Below are 17,835 nucleotides of genomic sequence, written 5' to 3' on the forward strand. Positions count from 1 at the left end.
TTATGTAATAGTTGCATTAAATAGTTATGCCTGTATCTAAAATACGTAAATGTTACATGAAACATGATAAGTAGCTAAAGTGCTACAAGAATAAATATGTATTCAGGATAAAAGTATGTTCTATCCTGTGTACTGACCGTGGGTATGTGTTGGCCTATAAACACGGATGTGTATCCTGCAAATGTCCCACTATGGCCATTTGAAAAGGTGGCAACCCATGCCAAAGAGGTTCAGTCACCAACACAACTGCAATGAGTGCAAATATCTGTGACAGAAATACATGAGACAGCTGTCATTTAATAACATTCCCTTACATATCGATGTATTTCCGGAGGTATTGAAGTATCAACCTCACCTGCATGCTATATAGAAACCAATTAACAATGGCTCAATGTATAAGCCTGTAACAACCATTGTTTCTCAGTCTACTAAATGATAGGTCTTCAATTAGGGAAGGAGCCCACACACATATATGGAATATGTAGAAATGCAGTCCGCACAAACCTGTATATGAAATGTACACCCACCTACATCTGCCCCACACCCAAAACAATTGCAATACAGACTGTAATAACATCACAAACATCCACTCACTCAATTACATCTGCAGAACCGTTAACATACCTTGTGAGAGACACATTTGTAATGGCGCCATGTGAAATCGTAGCTGTTGTATAATGGAACAGACAGCGATGTTACAGGTTTTGTTTGCAGTAGTCCCTTATCAGACGGTTGAAATGACAGGTACACTCACATGTAGAACCACATACTATAGCCATCACACACAATCCACGGGGGACACAAATTCAAAATATCCGTGTCTCTCCAAATAGCAGTTGCAATTCCTCACAACAAAACACATACATGCCGTCTCCCTGAAGGTAGGGCAAAAGGGCAACGCCCAAGTGGAGAATTCAATTATACCCCACTGTTGCCATGTAATTGGTGAATGGAGTAGCTGCACAGCTGATGTGCATGTAATAATTTACTCAGGAACACCAATTGGCGGCAGGATACCACATGTTACAGGTATCAACGTATATAAGGATGCCTTGCCATACATCCAAACCGTATGCTCATACCATAGAACCGTTTAAACAGTAAAGGTGTAAGAGAGATATTTACGAAGACTTGGAACGCTAACAAGGTATGTAGAACACTCAATATGTCAGTGTATGTAGAGCCTGTTTTGTATTAATTAAAGTGTACACAATGCATAAAGTGGGAAAAGGTATTATGTAGTTATGTCTTGTTGAGCATAGTAACACTTGTAGAAATTGTGTGTCCTGCTGTGGGCCACAAGGTAAACATCTCATACACCACAAGGGATGCTACATGAAGGATTTAAACACAGCAATTCCACACCACCCGCCGTCAGTGGTAGGGTTTGTCCAACAAGTATGTGCCATAGCAGGGGATAGTATATGTTGATATACTGTCACAGTAGGCATGTGTATGGGCATATAACGAGAATAACATGCCTAAGGTGGTCCTGCTGTGCAAGTATGCTTTGCATTATGGGATAATGTTTAAAATATATGTAATGTACAGTATTGTAGGTAGATATTTTACACAGCATAACTGTTATATCATGCAAACAAAAGGTATTGTCTATTGGCATGTACAATACACAATAACAGGATACATATAGGTTGTAGTCAAGGGGCACTGTAGCAGCAAGATAGCTAACTGAAATGGAAGAGCTACTCAATTATCCATGTACAAAGGACATTTAATAGCTTCACAGGTTCATAGTGAGGTACTATGCTGTCTGGCCAAGTCCATGCGTAAGCCCAACGACAGTGTTTTCACCGTGGCACCTCCCTAGGGTAGTGTCCTGTCTGTGAACAGCAGAGCCATGAGTTACCTGCACCTGTGTACAGTATAGCCACTGCAGTGATCCCTGGCGTACATGTGTGTTTCCCATCCACCCATCGAGGTATCTCATGAAGAGTGCTAGTGAGTGTCCCTGCTTGATGTACATAGGAATCATGTTCCCAAGCATGGTGAGTATCTGGTTCAGGAATGTATCCCTCAAGCACGTCCCACTGATCATTGCATTTGTGCATATATCCATGAGCATGTCGCTCTTAGTGGCTTTTGCTTATGTTGCTTATGTGGAGTATTATCCATAAATATTGTTGTGGACATGGGCCCTGTATGTTCAGCAGAGGTCACCCCTGAGTATGCAGTATGCAAATGTGTACAGTCGTGGTGTCCATAGTTGTGCCGCATACGTCATCCTTCACAGGTCAATAATCCTCATGGTGTGTTAATGTTGTGGTATGTAAAGCCGTTGCATTTCTGTAAGGTACACCCCAAAAGGGGTGTTGTACCCTTGAATGTGTGTCATATGTCAAGAGTATAGAGGTACAATGGGTGCCTTTGTTCCAGCTACAAACTAGCTATATACGTGTGTACTAAGACCCCATATTATGTCACATGTATCTAGGGGACTACCACCTATGTGATAGTCAGTGGGTGATTGGTGTAATCCAAAGGGGATGTCTATGCACCTTGTGTCATGCAGCTTGAGGCCATGTTATTGACATCAGGTATCCGTCACAGTGAAACCCATATGGAGGGTGACTGAATCAGCTGCTGGGTCAGTCATGGCTCCTTGTTTGCAGTCATCTGGAAACCTATTCAGAAAAAGTCCCTCTGTGCTAGCCTGTACCTCAGTGAAGCATATACCGAACATGAGGGGCCCTATGACCGAGGACTGTAACTGAATTACAGTAGGTACCACGGTATGTTACCCTCATTGTGTGGGTCCTGTCCATGAGCCACTCTGCATAACATCCCGAGACATAGGGGTCGATGTGCAGGTGGATGTGTATGTTGTCAATACCAGAATGGAGAATGCTGCTGAAAGCCAATGAGAAGACAATGTAGGCTGTGTGGACCCCCTTACCATCATCAACTACTCTGAGAACTATATCAAAGGAGTCCACCAGGTGTAAGAGCCATGGTCTGGCCCTAACGAATCCAACCCGGGTGGCATCAAAGGTCTGGAGGCCACCAATGTCTCTGTGAATGACTTCCATGATGATGTGCCCCATAGCCTTGCAGAACAGTCCAGTCAGGCGTATAGGGCAATAGTCCCTGTGGTTCATTGTGGTGCCACCTGTGTTGAGTGTGATAACTGTTACTGTGCACCATTCAGAGTCCACAATGTCTGATACAAGGCTATTACTGAATTTGGTGGCCAAATGGGGAGCCATGTCATTCTGAGGTTTGTGTAAATCACAGCTTGGGATGTTGGACGGTCACATGGAGTCTGTGTTCCAGGCCTTAGAGAGTGCAGGTTGGAACTACGTAGTTGTGACCGCAGGGACTCTGCATTGTTCCTGTGTGGATTTTGGCCCTGTAGGGAGTGAGAGGGTGTAAAGTTAGCATTGAACCTATCTGCCAGGGTGTTGCCAATAGCAGTCGGTCTGTAATGTTCCTGCCTAACCGTCGTAAGTCAGAGCAGATGTGGGTATTGCCATTGAGTACTGACATACCTTCATAATGCTTTGTGGTAGTTGTTGGAATGTGTCGCAGTAATGTTTACTTAGCTAGCATTGGAGGATGTGTTAAGGGATCCCGGATTCCTACTGAGGCTGACCAGTGAGCTACCCCACCCATGGGATTGTACTCCACTTTGCAATAGCCTACACCTTCTGTTGTACATTATATGCATGGAACTGGCGTCCGTTATCTGGTGGGTACCATCATTGCTCTGTTTGGGATAGCATGAGCCATGCAGTCGTGTAAGTGCTAATGAAGTGCACTGGTGAATGTTTCAGTGTTTGTAAGTGCATTGTCCATCTGCACAGGTGTCATGACATTTACTACCACTGTCATAAGATGTCTGAAGTAGGCGTTGTAGAAATCTTGTACTGTGTATTCCATGAAGGGTGTGGTACCGGGATGTGGATAACAAGGGTGATTAGCATATGTTCTGAAACTACCAATGAGGGGATAACCCCAGGTGTGGATCACCAGTCACATGTTGGTAATGTCCAGTCTAGGATATTGTTGATCTTGGTGGTGGTGTGTATGGGTTGATCCAGCCGAGTGGAGGTTATGAATCCCAGAAAGCATTGGCCTAATGTGTCAGTACATAAGTAGGTATCCCAGTTAAGTGTGGGGTAGTGTCAGTCTCGCATCAGTAGTACCTGTCTGAACCCTACTGTCCCGTACACCAAGAAATGAGGGCCGGTAACCATGGGGTATGTTGTTGAATCTGTAGCAAGTTACAATGTGTATAGCAGTTCTGGCCACAGTTAGTTGCACGTGGATCACCTCTGAAGCATTGTGCTAAGGAACCAGCCTGGAGGTGTGTACATCCTTGTGAAATATGGGCACACCTCCACCGTGGGTGTTCTGGTTTTGGTTACATGACTGAAAGGTCTGGTCTGCGTGTAACCTGTCAGTGCAGGTGTGCTCTAAGGAGGCTAGAGGCAGGTCCCAGTCACTGCAGAGATATGAAAGTGGTCCATTATATGGAGTGCCTCGCCTGAGTGTGTTAGAGATGAAGATGTCAAGCACTGAGTAACAGTACCCCAAGTTTTGCTTGCCTGTTCCTGTTCTGGTGGCGAATGTTATTGGAAACTGTCCAAGACAGGCAGTATATGAGCAGCAAGATCCTTACATGTTATCTGTACTCCCAGGGCTGACAGGTGCAGGTCATCTGTGCCAAAGCATCATGTTTTGTTGACCATGTCATTCAAAGCAGACAGATACTGGATGCCTGTGGAATGACAGCAGAAGCATAGGCAACTGTTGAAGTGAAACATTCAGTCGTTGCACAGTGGTATCAGTCTGGATGAATGCAGAATGATTCTCAGGGCTTGGGCGATACCTTCTGGGCTACAAGACTGGAGAGCTATTGCATGTCCCTGTACATGTAGTCCAGGAAGTTACATCTCAGGGCAGTCACACTAACATGGAGAATGACAGTGAAATCGTACCTGGTGAGGTGTGGCATGGGTGCACAGGTTATGTTGCGGATCCTGTTACCCGACAGACAGATGTAAGCGACTATCGCCTTGTGTAGCCTGCTGAGTGGGACATCAGTGTGAATGCCTACAGCATCACCTATGACCGGTGTGTTGGGTATGCTCTGACACCCTATTGGCTGTAGTTGATGGGCACACATGAGTCTGTGGGCTATAAGTAATCAGTGTTGTGTTTGGTGATGGGGGCTGCCTCTGTTGCCTACACAGAGAGTATGGAGAGGTTCTGCAAATGTTGTAGTCATACTATGTCTGGCCTGTGGTGGTGGAGATCTATTGAGACTATGTGATGAGTGGGGTATGTTGCAAATGTTAAATGTCCCCACATGAATGCCAGGTTCAGTCTGGGTTGGTGAGAGCATTACTCCCAGCATGGCTACATATGTGCATCTCCCACAGGCTGTAGTGTCATATGTTGGGAGGTGAGCATTGACTGTGTACATGAGACAATTGCTCTATTGCCTCATGTTTGCCATATTCATCATATAGACAGGCGACAACATTGGTAAGTGACACTTGGACATGTCTGTATATTCAACCATGTCTCACAAGATATGTGAGTTACGTGTGTACAACAGCTGTTGTACTGTAAGCAAGCTGGAAATGTAAGGACAGACAATGTACTTGGAATGGGTGCTATAGTAATTAGTAGCTCATGAAGTGCTTACATGTTCTGAACAAGTGCTGAGCATGAATATGCAATACAGATAGGGTGTTGGATAATATAAACCCACTGCAGCCCACAAGCGGAGACGCCAGTCATAAATGGAGGTACTGCACTATTACCCTGCTGAGTATGGTCTGCAAGTCTATGAACCTTTATCAACATAGATGTTAGCAGTACAGATGTAGATGACAGTACGGATGATTTCACACTGCATAGCATACCTGTGACAGGTCATAGGACATCACACATACTGTGTTCCAGCTACACTGAGTATACTAGATGTACCTTCGTATGTCACAGGAGTGGTCTAGCAGTGGCCTGTTGACAACAGCAACACTACAAAAGGTGTCTGAGTGACATGTGCATATCACACCAGTGGCAGCTACAGTAAAAAAGGGTTAATGTTTTGTACTCCCCCCTCATTGTAGCCCATACCACACAGACAAATGGGAGGCATCTGCATATGTAAGGATGTGAATGGCCATGACCTAGGAGCAATAGCTGTCTCAGTGTTGTGGACAACATGCAGAATGGGCTTTGTGGGTGAGGTGCGTGACATATGTGCACAATCTGATAGCTGATAATATCATTGTCACCTATAGGTGAATAACCCTGTACCCATTAACTACCACCTAGGCAGCGGTCAACATTATGGACACTGTGTGTAAGGGATGGTGCTGTGCAGTTCACCTCCCTGAGCTGGTGACATCTCCAGGCCTATTAGGTAGTCATATGAGGCACCCATGTCATGACAGTGTGCCATCCATGAGCATGGAGATCATTGGACAGGCATACTCAGCACTCGGGTGACCAATATCGGATCACATATCACCTTTAAGAGTATTGGCCATGTGTGGATGGGCGATCCCAGCCTTCACAATCTTCACCTCCACTATGCAGCATGCTGGCTACCTTGCATAAAGACATGTGCTACACTGTGATGTTGGACATGTTACACGTACATATCCTGATCTGAAAGACATACATCATGGACAACCACCGTCCTACTACAAGGATCGCCACATGCTGGACAGATCCCTGTGCCATATATGTTACATACTCCTGCCATACCATGCAACCCTGTCCATCAAAGCTGCACATGTCATCTCTGTCATACATGGTGCAATGACCACATGGTAGATGTATCATTAACTGTTTGGATCAGTAATGTGGCACTGATGCACCTGGCGGTGGCAAAATGGCTGTTAGATACAGCTAGAATACCTTGACCGTACATGCTATAGTTAATAACCATCCATGCGAATAACGTCCGGCTAGCCATTGTCCCATGTGTATCACATGTGCAACACAGGTGATACGTGGCATGGCAGGATGTTGAACTGCTGTACAGTGCCGTGTAGATGCATATGGCAAAACACATGCATGTAAAGGTTTCCATGCACATGTGTGCATTGTCACTGCTTATGACTGTTAAGGCAGTGTATGTGTTGATATGTGACATATACACAGCATCAAGGTCAACAGCATTACTGTGGACACATCCAGGCATGTGCTGATAGGTAAGAACACCAGTACAGGCAAACAAACATGCCCACATCAAGACAGCATTCACATCAGGTATGAGGAATGTAATGAGGTGACACACATATATGGTGATGATATACAATGCACAACAAGTGTTACATGTGTGTGACACAAACATGTCAGTCATGTCAGTGTCATGGCGATTTGCAAAGATAACTGTTCATATGTACTAGAGTTAATACAAATGTATGTGCAGCTGTATCCCTGTACATCTCTGTGATACTGCGACCTGTCTCCATCATTATGTCTTCCAGATAATGCCTCATTCATACCTGCCAGCGTATAGCCACCTGGAGGATGATGCCCTCATCCTGTACCTCCATGATAACTATGAGGTGTTGTTCAGCCATGTGCCACAGCATGCTCAGCAGCGTGATGGCCTGTGGCAGCAACTATGCAGGAGGGTTAATGATGTGGGTGGCCATAACCACACCTAGCAGCAGGTGCACAGACACTGCACGGACCTGATATGACATGCAAAACAGCGTGCCAATGCAATCGCCAGGGAACAAGTTGGAACAGGTGGTGAGCCACCAACCCAGCCCCCACTCACACACACCGAGGAGCTACTGGCCAGCCTGGGGACACCCTCAGAACAGCATCCACAAACACTAGCTGCCATTGTGGAGGTGGGTGTCTCTGAACCACTGAGCCTGGAGTTACCTGGTAAGTCACTACTGCAAATATGACAATTATATCCCATTTAGTTGCATGTGTCACTGTACAATATGTAATGTAACATCATATGCAAGGTATGTTTACACACATGCCGCATACTATAGTTTGTTACCCTGTGTATGCACACATGTGCATACTATATGCTATTGTACAGGCGAGTGTGTTAAAATGCACAGTGCACCCTGTAGCTGTCATACAGTCATGGATAATGTTCAAACTGCTATGTCACCCCTATACAGGTACCTCTGGTGTGCCACACAGATATCAGTCCATTGCAGATGAGACAGTTATCTGTATCAGGCATGTTAATGCATATATCTATTCGCCATGTAGCCAGTTAACACATGTACACATAATGTATGGTCCAGTCACGATATACAGGTCACATCTGTCATCAAGCACACTGGCTACCCATGTGCAATATATACAAACTAAATGAAACACCGACATGAAACTACAGTATCTGTCATTGCTAGATGTGTGGACAGCTGTGCATACAACAGTGGAGGTGTTGTTCAATGTAAGCATATGTACTATACATTGGAACAACACGTGTGGTACGCAAACAGTACCACACAGTGAGCTGGGATATGGGCATCCCACAGGATTCACCATTGTGTAATATGCCCCTGCAATGGGTGCACACATTGTGATGTGCCATCTGACAAGTCCCATACATGTAGTGTTCCGGCTGCAATATTGTCTCACTATCCCATAATACATACCCCACATACCAAACATACAACCCTTTGTCTGCATAACCCTGTGGACAGTGACGTATCTGTCATCTATGGATGTATGTCATATGGGACAACACAGACATGTGAGATAGATGGCCATCACAAACATTTGGCCAACACATGTTCACACATGGCCATGGAGGATGGCCAGAGACATGTAGCAACACAGTAGATGTGATGTGTATACACCCTGTTGCACATTGTCCACACGTGGTCTAACTATAGCCTTTGTTGAATGGTTATATAGTTGATGTGGAACACTGGACATCTTAAAAGCCTGTGCACAGCTTGTGGAGGTGTCACTTAATTCGACCATATAAGATGTGTTGAACATCATGACTATGTCATAGCATGACAGTAGTCACCTGTACAGCTTCCACAGACATAGACACCACATCAGGCCACAGATACCGTACATTTCCCTTGCTGCTGTTGGACATCACTGTCAGCCGTGCACCTCGTTTGTGTGGTACATAAATGTCATGTGGGACATGGTGTATTAACAAGTCTGCCATGTGTGGACACGGTTGCCAGGAAGCTAAGACATTTTAGTAGTTGTGCAAGGGTGTCATCCATAGGTCTTCCAGTGACCTGTCACATGACACAGCATGGTTTAGTGTGTATACACCTCAGTGACGTGGGTCATAATCCACAGCAGTTATGTAATGTGTATGCACGCAGTCATGGCTATGCACTGTGTGTGTATTACACACTGTATAGCAATATAGGTGCCTCATGATGCCATGCAATGGTACAGTGTCTGTACTTCACACTGTATACCAATGTAGATGCCTCATACTACCCTTCAATGCTCATGCACATCTGCTAAAAGTGCTTTCTATCTGTAGGGCATACAGACAACACTGCAATATGATACCCATTACACTGCTGTACATGTGTCAAGACACCATTGTGTCAGACATGTGTGCATGTCAATGCACACGTCAGCAGATTACATGTCATACTACATGTCAATGTCAAGGTCACATCAGCCACGTGTACTGTTAACCTGTGCTGGTCCACATGGTGTATCACAGGGATGCATGCTTACTACCATAATTGTGTGAACTGCATGGCTTCTGATATGACACCTGCTTGCTGTTGTGTGCAACCCAGGGAGGTATGCTAACTACCACTATTAATGTCTGATCTGCATGCCGTCTGCTGTATCACATGCATGCTGCATGCCATCTGTCAAATCACATGCATGGTGTGTCTGTGTGTCTATTGTAATGTAGAGTCTTTCTTTGCATTCACAGGTGATGTAGGTGGATTACCCTCCTGCGCTCCATCTGATGTTAGTGTCCCCACAGATACTAGCAGTGAAAAACATATGCATGAGGTACAGGCAGGGTTGTCAGGGGCTCTGTGCCAGTGGTTGCCATCCCAGCTATGTCCCCTCTTCCCCGCACACAGTTCTCATGCCAACACATACCCCATCACCAGTGGCCGAAGGACAGTCAGCATGTGTTAGCTTGGAACAGGAACGTGTGGTGGCTACAGAATGTGTGTCTCCACACCATGGTGTCAGTGTAATGACTGCAGATGTGCCACACAGGCATGTGGCCAGTGTTGCTTGTAGGAGAACCTCTGGCAGACATGCACCTGCAGGACAGAGTGCAGCAGCTGGTGTCACCAGACGCATGTTCCAGACTGTAATGGTGGCACAGGCACGTGCTGAATGGCAGAACAGAGAAGGGCAGAGGCTTAAGAGGGCTGCTATCCATTCTTTAAATAACAACATCCAGGCATTGGCAAATGCTCAACAGCAGATCGCTGATGTTCTGGACAGGCGATTGGGTAACATGGTTGGAATCCTTGACCGTGGCATGGCAATCCGCGAGTGTGAGCTGTCTGTGCTGGAACATCTGGTAGGAGTGAGGCGTAGGCCACATGGACGTAGGCCAGCTACACCACATGGTGCAGGTCAATGTGAATGAGCCACCTCACATGCCCGCTCCCACAGTGCCAGTAGCAGTAGCAGTGCAGCTGGTGCTGCGCTGTCCACACAAGGACACATCCGGCCATGTGGACATGGCCCTAGACGTTCCCAGTGGGGACACGGTTCCAGTGGACATGTGTCATTGGACAGTAGCCAATCTGCCTGGTAGTGCCCGTGCAACCCCTGGCAGGCACAGATCATGTGGCCATGGCCGGACATAGTGAGCTGTACATCCTGGTCTGTACAATCTGGATCTGTCAATAATACCCCTGTGTAGGCTGGACATATGGCAGAACTGTGTGCACACATACACACACACAACAGCAACATCTGTAGGGCACCGCAACACCCACATGTATAACAACCACACATGTCCAATCAGATCACCGGCCCTAACCCACACACATGATATCATCCACTGGTGCAGCCTATGCCCCTGGCAAACATTATCACCATGTGCATATGATGATGCCTGTGCCGCATCCCTGTCATCCACACCATCGATGCAGGGACGAGCTCATATGGTCTGATGCACAGGGTGAACAGAATAGTGAGAAGTGTATATTACATTTGTTGTGTACTGTTGACACGCACCAGACATACCATGTAGTACAGGTTTAGAATGCATTGTTATATGTTCACAGTATGTGTCTTGGTAACAACAGTAACAGCATGTTGGTAATTATGCCCTGCTTCCCTCCTTAAGGTCTAATTGCATGTGCCATTACGTTACAGTGTTTGCAGCTAGAGTGCATTGTTGTATGCTCACAGTATGTGTCTTGGTAACAACAGTAACAGCGTGTTGGTAATGATGCTCTGCTTCCCTCCTCAAGGTCTACTTGCATGTGCCAATAAGTAGCAGTGTTTGGAATTTCCCATGTGTAAATATGGAGTACTCACAGGCATGTATGGCAATACCAGCATGCCATATGTAGCCTCAACCTCACTGTTAGAAAGGCTACCATTCCACAGATGTCCACACATCTACTAATCCAAAAGCATGTGAGCTGTTTAATAGGCTACAGTGGCTAGAGACGTGGCATCCATACCGGCTCACATCACAGGTATGGTGACATGGTGCGGGAGGTTTACACAGTGGTCTGCCTGATGTCAACGTTAGAGGCCAGTTGATAGCAAGAGGCCTCACTGTGTAGCAGTAATACACTGTCACATTACAGGATGAGAACACACACATACATACATATAAACACACAGTAACATGACCACACTCACGGGGTCAACAACACTATAACGCACACTTGATAGTGTTGAGGGGAGGACCCCTGTCTATGTGGTAATCACCTTCACAGTACTGTGTACCCACATGACAGGTAGCCAGTAAGGCTGAGACCGATGGCATCAACAGGGTAGTAGACTGCATCACCATGAGGGGTTAGGGAACCTGTCTGTTCTGTATGGTAACATACACCCTCACTCCATGCACCAGACAGCCATACATACATACATACCCACAGACACACACTGTGGAGTCCACAAATGTCATTCATATACAGATAGCTGAAATGTGTGTGATACACACACCACCCCTGCCTATGTCTTGCTTTCTACACTGCAGTATGTACAGATCTCTACACAAGTGTGCAGGGGTGTGTAACAATTGGGATGTATTCCCAACCATACATGGCATATATGGTCACACAAGCAAACACACATGGCAGTACTGTGAGTCAAACACCTGCTATATGATGATACGTCTGACAGACATGCAGCTGTATTGGCCGCATTATGTGTACCAACGCTACCTTCGGCAATTGTGCTGCTATATGCATACTGGAGGACGTATGTGTTACAGGTGTCAAGTGATGTATAGTCAGTAACACCCTGACCGCTGTGTAGGTTGTATGTCTTCACCTTCAGGTAACAATAACATAGCGTACTGTTTGCACGTGTAATGGTAGGACAGCTTGTGACACATCTGTGAGCTGTCTTCAGCAAACATCCATCTGCAAAGGTGGACCACCACTTTATGTACACACATCCATCCATACCTGATGTACATCCTACCGTACTGTCAGTATTTCACCATATACAGATGTCAATGATGGGGCTGCATTGCAACTGCATGTTGTAGTTAGACACAGATGAACGACATACATCAGCTACTGCACATGCATGGTAGCTGCATGCACACCACTACATGTACATGTGTGTTGGTCCTACATTCCTGTCATGTAGCCATGTTTGTATGCATTGCAATTGGCGGACATGTGTGATGACATACATGACACATGGACTGTTGTATGATATGTTGGTTGTCATGGGTAACTAGTACAGAGGGAATGTTACCTCAGTCAACATTGCTACCTTATGTATTGTTAGCATTCAACAGCCATGGACCTACCTTCCATGTGCATGCGTGTGATTGCTGTAGCCACTTGTCTGCACGGAGGACAGCAAAAGCTATGCTATGTACATATGCGTTGTGTTTGTGTGGGCCACCATTTACATATCCACTGCGATTACATGTATGTCATACCCAAACATGAGTGTTGTCTGGTGTACAGCGACAGTCATCTGTTACAGCTGTGTAAGACCCAGGGCCCCTGTTATGTGTAGAGCCAACCTGGTTATGAACTGTGGTATCATTGCATTGCATACCACATGATGGAACCCTGTCAGTACATGTGTAGTCTGCACAGTTGCTGTAGACCTATGTACAGTCCACTGGTCATGAGTAACATGGTGGCGTAGCAATGTATGGATGTGTGATGCTGGTCCAAGGACATGGTGATGTTTGAAGGCTACATAGTAGAATGCGGCATTTACCACTGTGATCTGCACCTGAGACATCTGTGATGGCTCTTGAGTGTGTACTGGTCAGTACATGTGAGTGGCCTTCATGTACATGGGGACAGTAACACCTGGAGTGATCCTTCACGGTCTTATGGCCACATGTCTGTATCTGAGGTATACGGTGGTAGTGCTATTGTGCACATCTTTGTCATATGTCAGGTGTTCCTCACTGCAGAGATGTCCGTATTCCCCATTGTTGGATCTGGATTGTCAGCTGTGATTATGAATGCTACACAGCTAGCTCCGACGACCAGTGTCAGATGTGTGTAGTGCAGTGTTCGTGCTAACAATGTTCACTATCGACACACTGTGCCCTTCCGTATTTAGAATCCATGTGCATACAAGACAGCACTTCGCTACTACTGTGTACGAGCATGCCCAGTATGCCATTGTGTAGATGGACACACAGTACATTCCAAACTGTGCCCTTCCGTGTTTAGAATCCGTGTGCATACAAGACAGCCCTTCACTACTACTGTGTGAGCATGCCCAGTATGCCGTTGTGTAGATGGACACACAGTACATTCCAAACGGACGTGTGCTACTAAGTGTGTGAGCATGCCCAGTGACTCCTTGTGTCGGTTATGTGCCTCTGTGTATGGGCATGACCATTGAAATCCTGTACAGCGGTAGTGGTCATCCAGGCAACAGATGTCCATATCCCACGTCAGGATGGATTCCTACATTGAACACACTGGGACTGTCTTGAAGGGTGTACTGTCTGTGGCATGTCTCGTATCCATGTAGTGTTGCAATAGTGCTCCGTAGATAGGCAGTTGTCCCACTCACACCACTGTCGTGTGTTTGTCTAGGTCTACCTTGGGACAGTAATATGCTTTTAGACTGCTCACTCTCCATACATTCCCTATCAGCATCTTTGCCTTTGCTGATGATGTCATCCACCTAGAAGTATGCCTCTGGGAGTGCTGTGTTCCATTAATCTCGGTAGCGTGTTCTGTAACTGCATAATGCTGTAGTGTTATAAGGTAGTTAGGTGTATGTTCGACTCCCAGCCCTGCCAAGTGTGTGTGCGTGTGTGTGTATGTGTGGGTGTGTTTCCAGCTGCCTGGGGACAGAGTAATGCTTTTAGATGGCTCCCTCTCCATATATTCCCTATCGGCATCTTTGCCTTTGCTGATGATGTCATCCACCTAGAAGTATGCCTCTGGGAGTGCGGTGATGCTGAAACTCAATAGTGCATTCTGTTACTGCATAATGCCATAGTGTGGTAGACTAGACAGGTAGGTGCTCGATTCCAAGGCATGGCAGGTGTGTGTGTTTGGCAGTTATACCCTATGTGTTGGTATATGTGGGTGGCGGCAGGATGTGTTCAGTTTGTTTTGTTTGCTGACCTATATAGTGTCCACAGCCCGCATGTTCTGCCAAGACACTGGGTTGTCAACACATACATTTGCCAGTAGGTCTGGTGAGTAAATGTCAGCAGTCCTACTCTTAGCCTTAATACAGTCTGACCCATGTGACGCAACAGAACACACATGCTTTGATAGTAACAACACTACATGATGCTAGTGGCACATGTAGTTTCCTTTTCATGCCTGTCTTATGCTTTGCTGTCATGTAGTCCGCTGTTGTGATATAAATGCAATATTTACATATGTGTGTACATGTATATGTGTGTATGTATATCTATGTATATATGTATACAAATAATATATATGATATATGTAGATATAGAGAGATAGACATAGATATAAACATATATGTCTGGGGACATCAGCACTATTGAATGTTTGTGCCGGATGATCTGTACGTGATAACCTGGGATGTATGTATATCTGCCATGGCGTAGTGATAATGCACATCGTCTGTTGTGTGCAGGGTCCCGGGTTGTAGTCGTGTAGACACCGGTTATTTTGTTGCTGGGAAGACCATGGGACAGCAAATATGGTGATAGTAAGGCACCTGTTACCAGTTGTGTACGGATCTGAGCAACACTAAGCAGTGGTTATTAATTTGGAGGTTCGGTATGAGTCATATAACTATTCATTAGAAGACTATACTATGCAGATGAGGTTGACAATAGTGTATCCCATTTATCCCCAGGGTGTGATGCAGATACCTGGAGTGTATGTGTGTAGTTAGCCGGGTGCAGGGCTCGAATATAGTTGACAGCATGGGAGGGGAGTCAGGCATGCTGTACGTACATTGCAGAACTGTGCCTCGGGAGTGCTCCTGCCTTAGCACGCCTAAGCTAGGGGTGTGTCTATACCTTCCTGGTGACATTGGGAGGGACAACAGCAGTGGTGGGGTAGTCAGGGTAAACAGGCTGCACAAAGAGGTGATGATCAGCACAATCAGCAGATGACATAGCCAGCCCGCACCTGAACAGTGCAGTAATGTGATCAAGCAGCATACACACAGGTTTCTTCCACACTCTGCACCACCGGTGTATACCTGCGGGGACATTTCATGACACAGTCCAACCAAATGAGAAGGGCTGCAGCAGGCAACATAGACCAACATGTGCAGGAGGCTGAGGGCAGTGAGGATGTATATGCTGCCGATCATCCCTTACTGAGGTGACATAAGACTTTATAGACCCAGGGTGACTTACCAGGGGCTACATGAGCTGGGGATGGTGGAGCACTATGGGGTGGACAGAGACCTCCTACAGTGGCTTGTTGACCTGTGCCTGCCACACCTAACACATCAAACAGGCTGAGGGAAACCCATCACAGTGGATACCATGGTATGTGTTGGCCTGGGTATACTAGCCACAGGTACCTCACACAGCACAACTGGGGATATCATGGGGATCTCACAGGCATCTGCATCCAGAGTATTGCACCAGTTCACAGATGCCATGTCAACACATGCTAGTGAGCACGTATATGTCCTCAACACACGTGATTAGTAGACCAGCAATATGCATCTCTTCAACCATATGGATGACTACCCTGGGGTACTGGGTGCTATAGCCTGCAAACACATACACATCAAAGCACCACCCGGTGAGTGGGGCAGGGCCTACAGTCACAGCAGGGGCATACCCTCCAACAGCTAGGCCATATGCGATGGCCAGGGCGTTAGATTGAATGTGTGTGCTGTCTGCCCTGGAAGCTATGATGATTCCAATATATGGCTTCTGACACAGCTGTACTATACCTTTGCCAATATGGACATCCCCTACAGTGTCCTAGTGGGGGGTGGTAGGTAACCACTGGTGTTGTGGCTGATGACACCCAGCAGCAATGCACACACACCTGAACACTCACACCATAATGAGGCAGATGCACAGGCAAGACATGTAATTGAGCATGTGCTTGGGATGCTCAGTTCACAGTTTTGGTATCCGGACACATCCGGTGGAGCCCTGCAGTATTCACTAGCTACATGCACACAATTTGTTATGGTATTTGCTATGCTACACATTCTGATCCTGCAGTAACAGTTGCTGCAGGAACAGCATGGGGCAGGGCCACATGGCCCAACACCACTGCCAAGGCCTGTACAGGCACAGTGTGACTTGGCGAAGGAACTACCTGAGCAGGGCACAGTCGGAGAAAGGCCGTGCACAGTATGACCTGCCCTTGGCAAAGAGGCAACACAAGGCATATGCGCTGACACAGTAGGTACCCACGGATGTCCCCTCTCTGACCCGTACACAGTACAATGGATGCCAAACATGACACTACCTGTGCTCGGCCATGTATAGGAGGTGTACTGTGTGCATCCAACATAGGCAGCCCTCCAGCACCTTCCTCAGGTCCAGAACACCCCCAGGGTATGTCTATCATCCTAAAAATTGGCAGTTGTATTAGAATGTGTATTTACCCATTGCTATGGTATGTATGTGAGCATACAAGAGACTTTGGTGGCTGACTGTTAGGGCAGCAGACAGTACATGTCCATAGTGGCACCATGACATCTGTAGCACATACAGGTGTCACAATGGTAGCCAGTAGTACACAGGGTGTCTTAACCCACTGCAGATTATGGGCTGAACATCATGTGTGTCTGTACAGCCCACACACGTTCCATGCAGCTGGACAGGTGTGGACCAATACAGACAAATGATATACAATGGCCTATGGATATGCCCAATGAATGACCCCAACCCCCAAAGACACACACAGACTACAGCAGGCCAGGCGGTTTGATGAAGGTTGTGAAAGCTAGGACGTCCAACACCACTGTGCTGGTATTTAACGCTGGGATCTGACATACACTGGTATCCCTCCAAACCGACAATTTAGGTAGGTCCACACACTGACATGGAGTACCTGGCATACCAGTACAGTAGCAGAAGATGTGTACAACTGTCAGCTGTGCCCCCCATCCAACCTACACATGTGAGAGTCATGTGCACCACCCACAGTGCTGTGTAGGACTGTGGATGCGGTTGGATGTCCCCCCATGCTATGCAGACATGTAGCAGCTGTCAAAGCCACATTACCATTAGCTACCCTGCAGACACAGCATGAC

This window comes from Protopterus annectens, chromosome 3.part0 (genome assembly GCF_019279795.1).
Source record: "Protopterus annectens isolate FY-2018-M chromosome 3.part0, PAN1.0, whole genome shotgun sequence".
Lineage (NCBI taxonomy): Eukaryota > Metazoa > Chordata > Ceratodontiformes > Protopteridae > Protopterus > Protopterus annectens.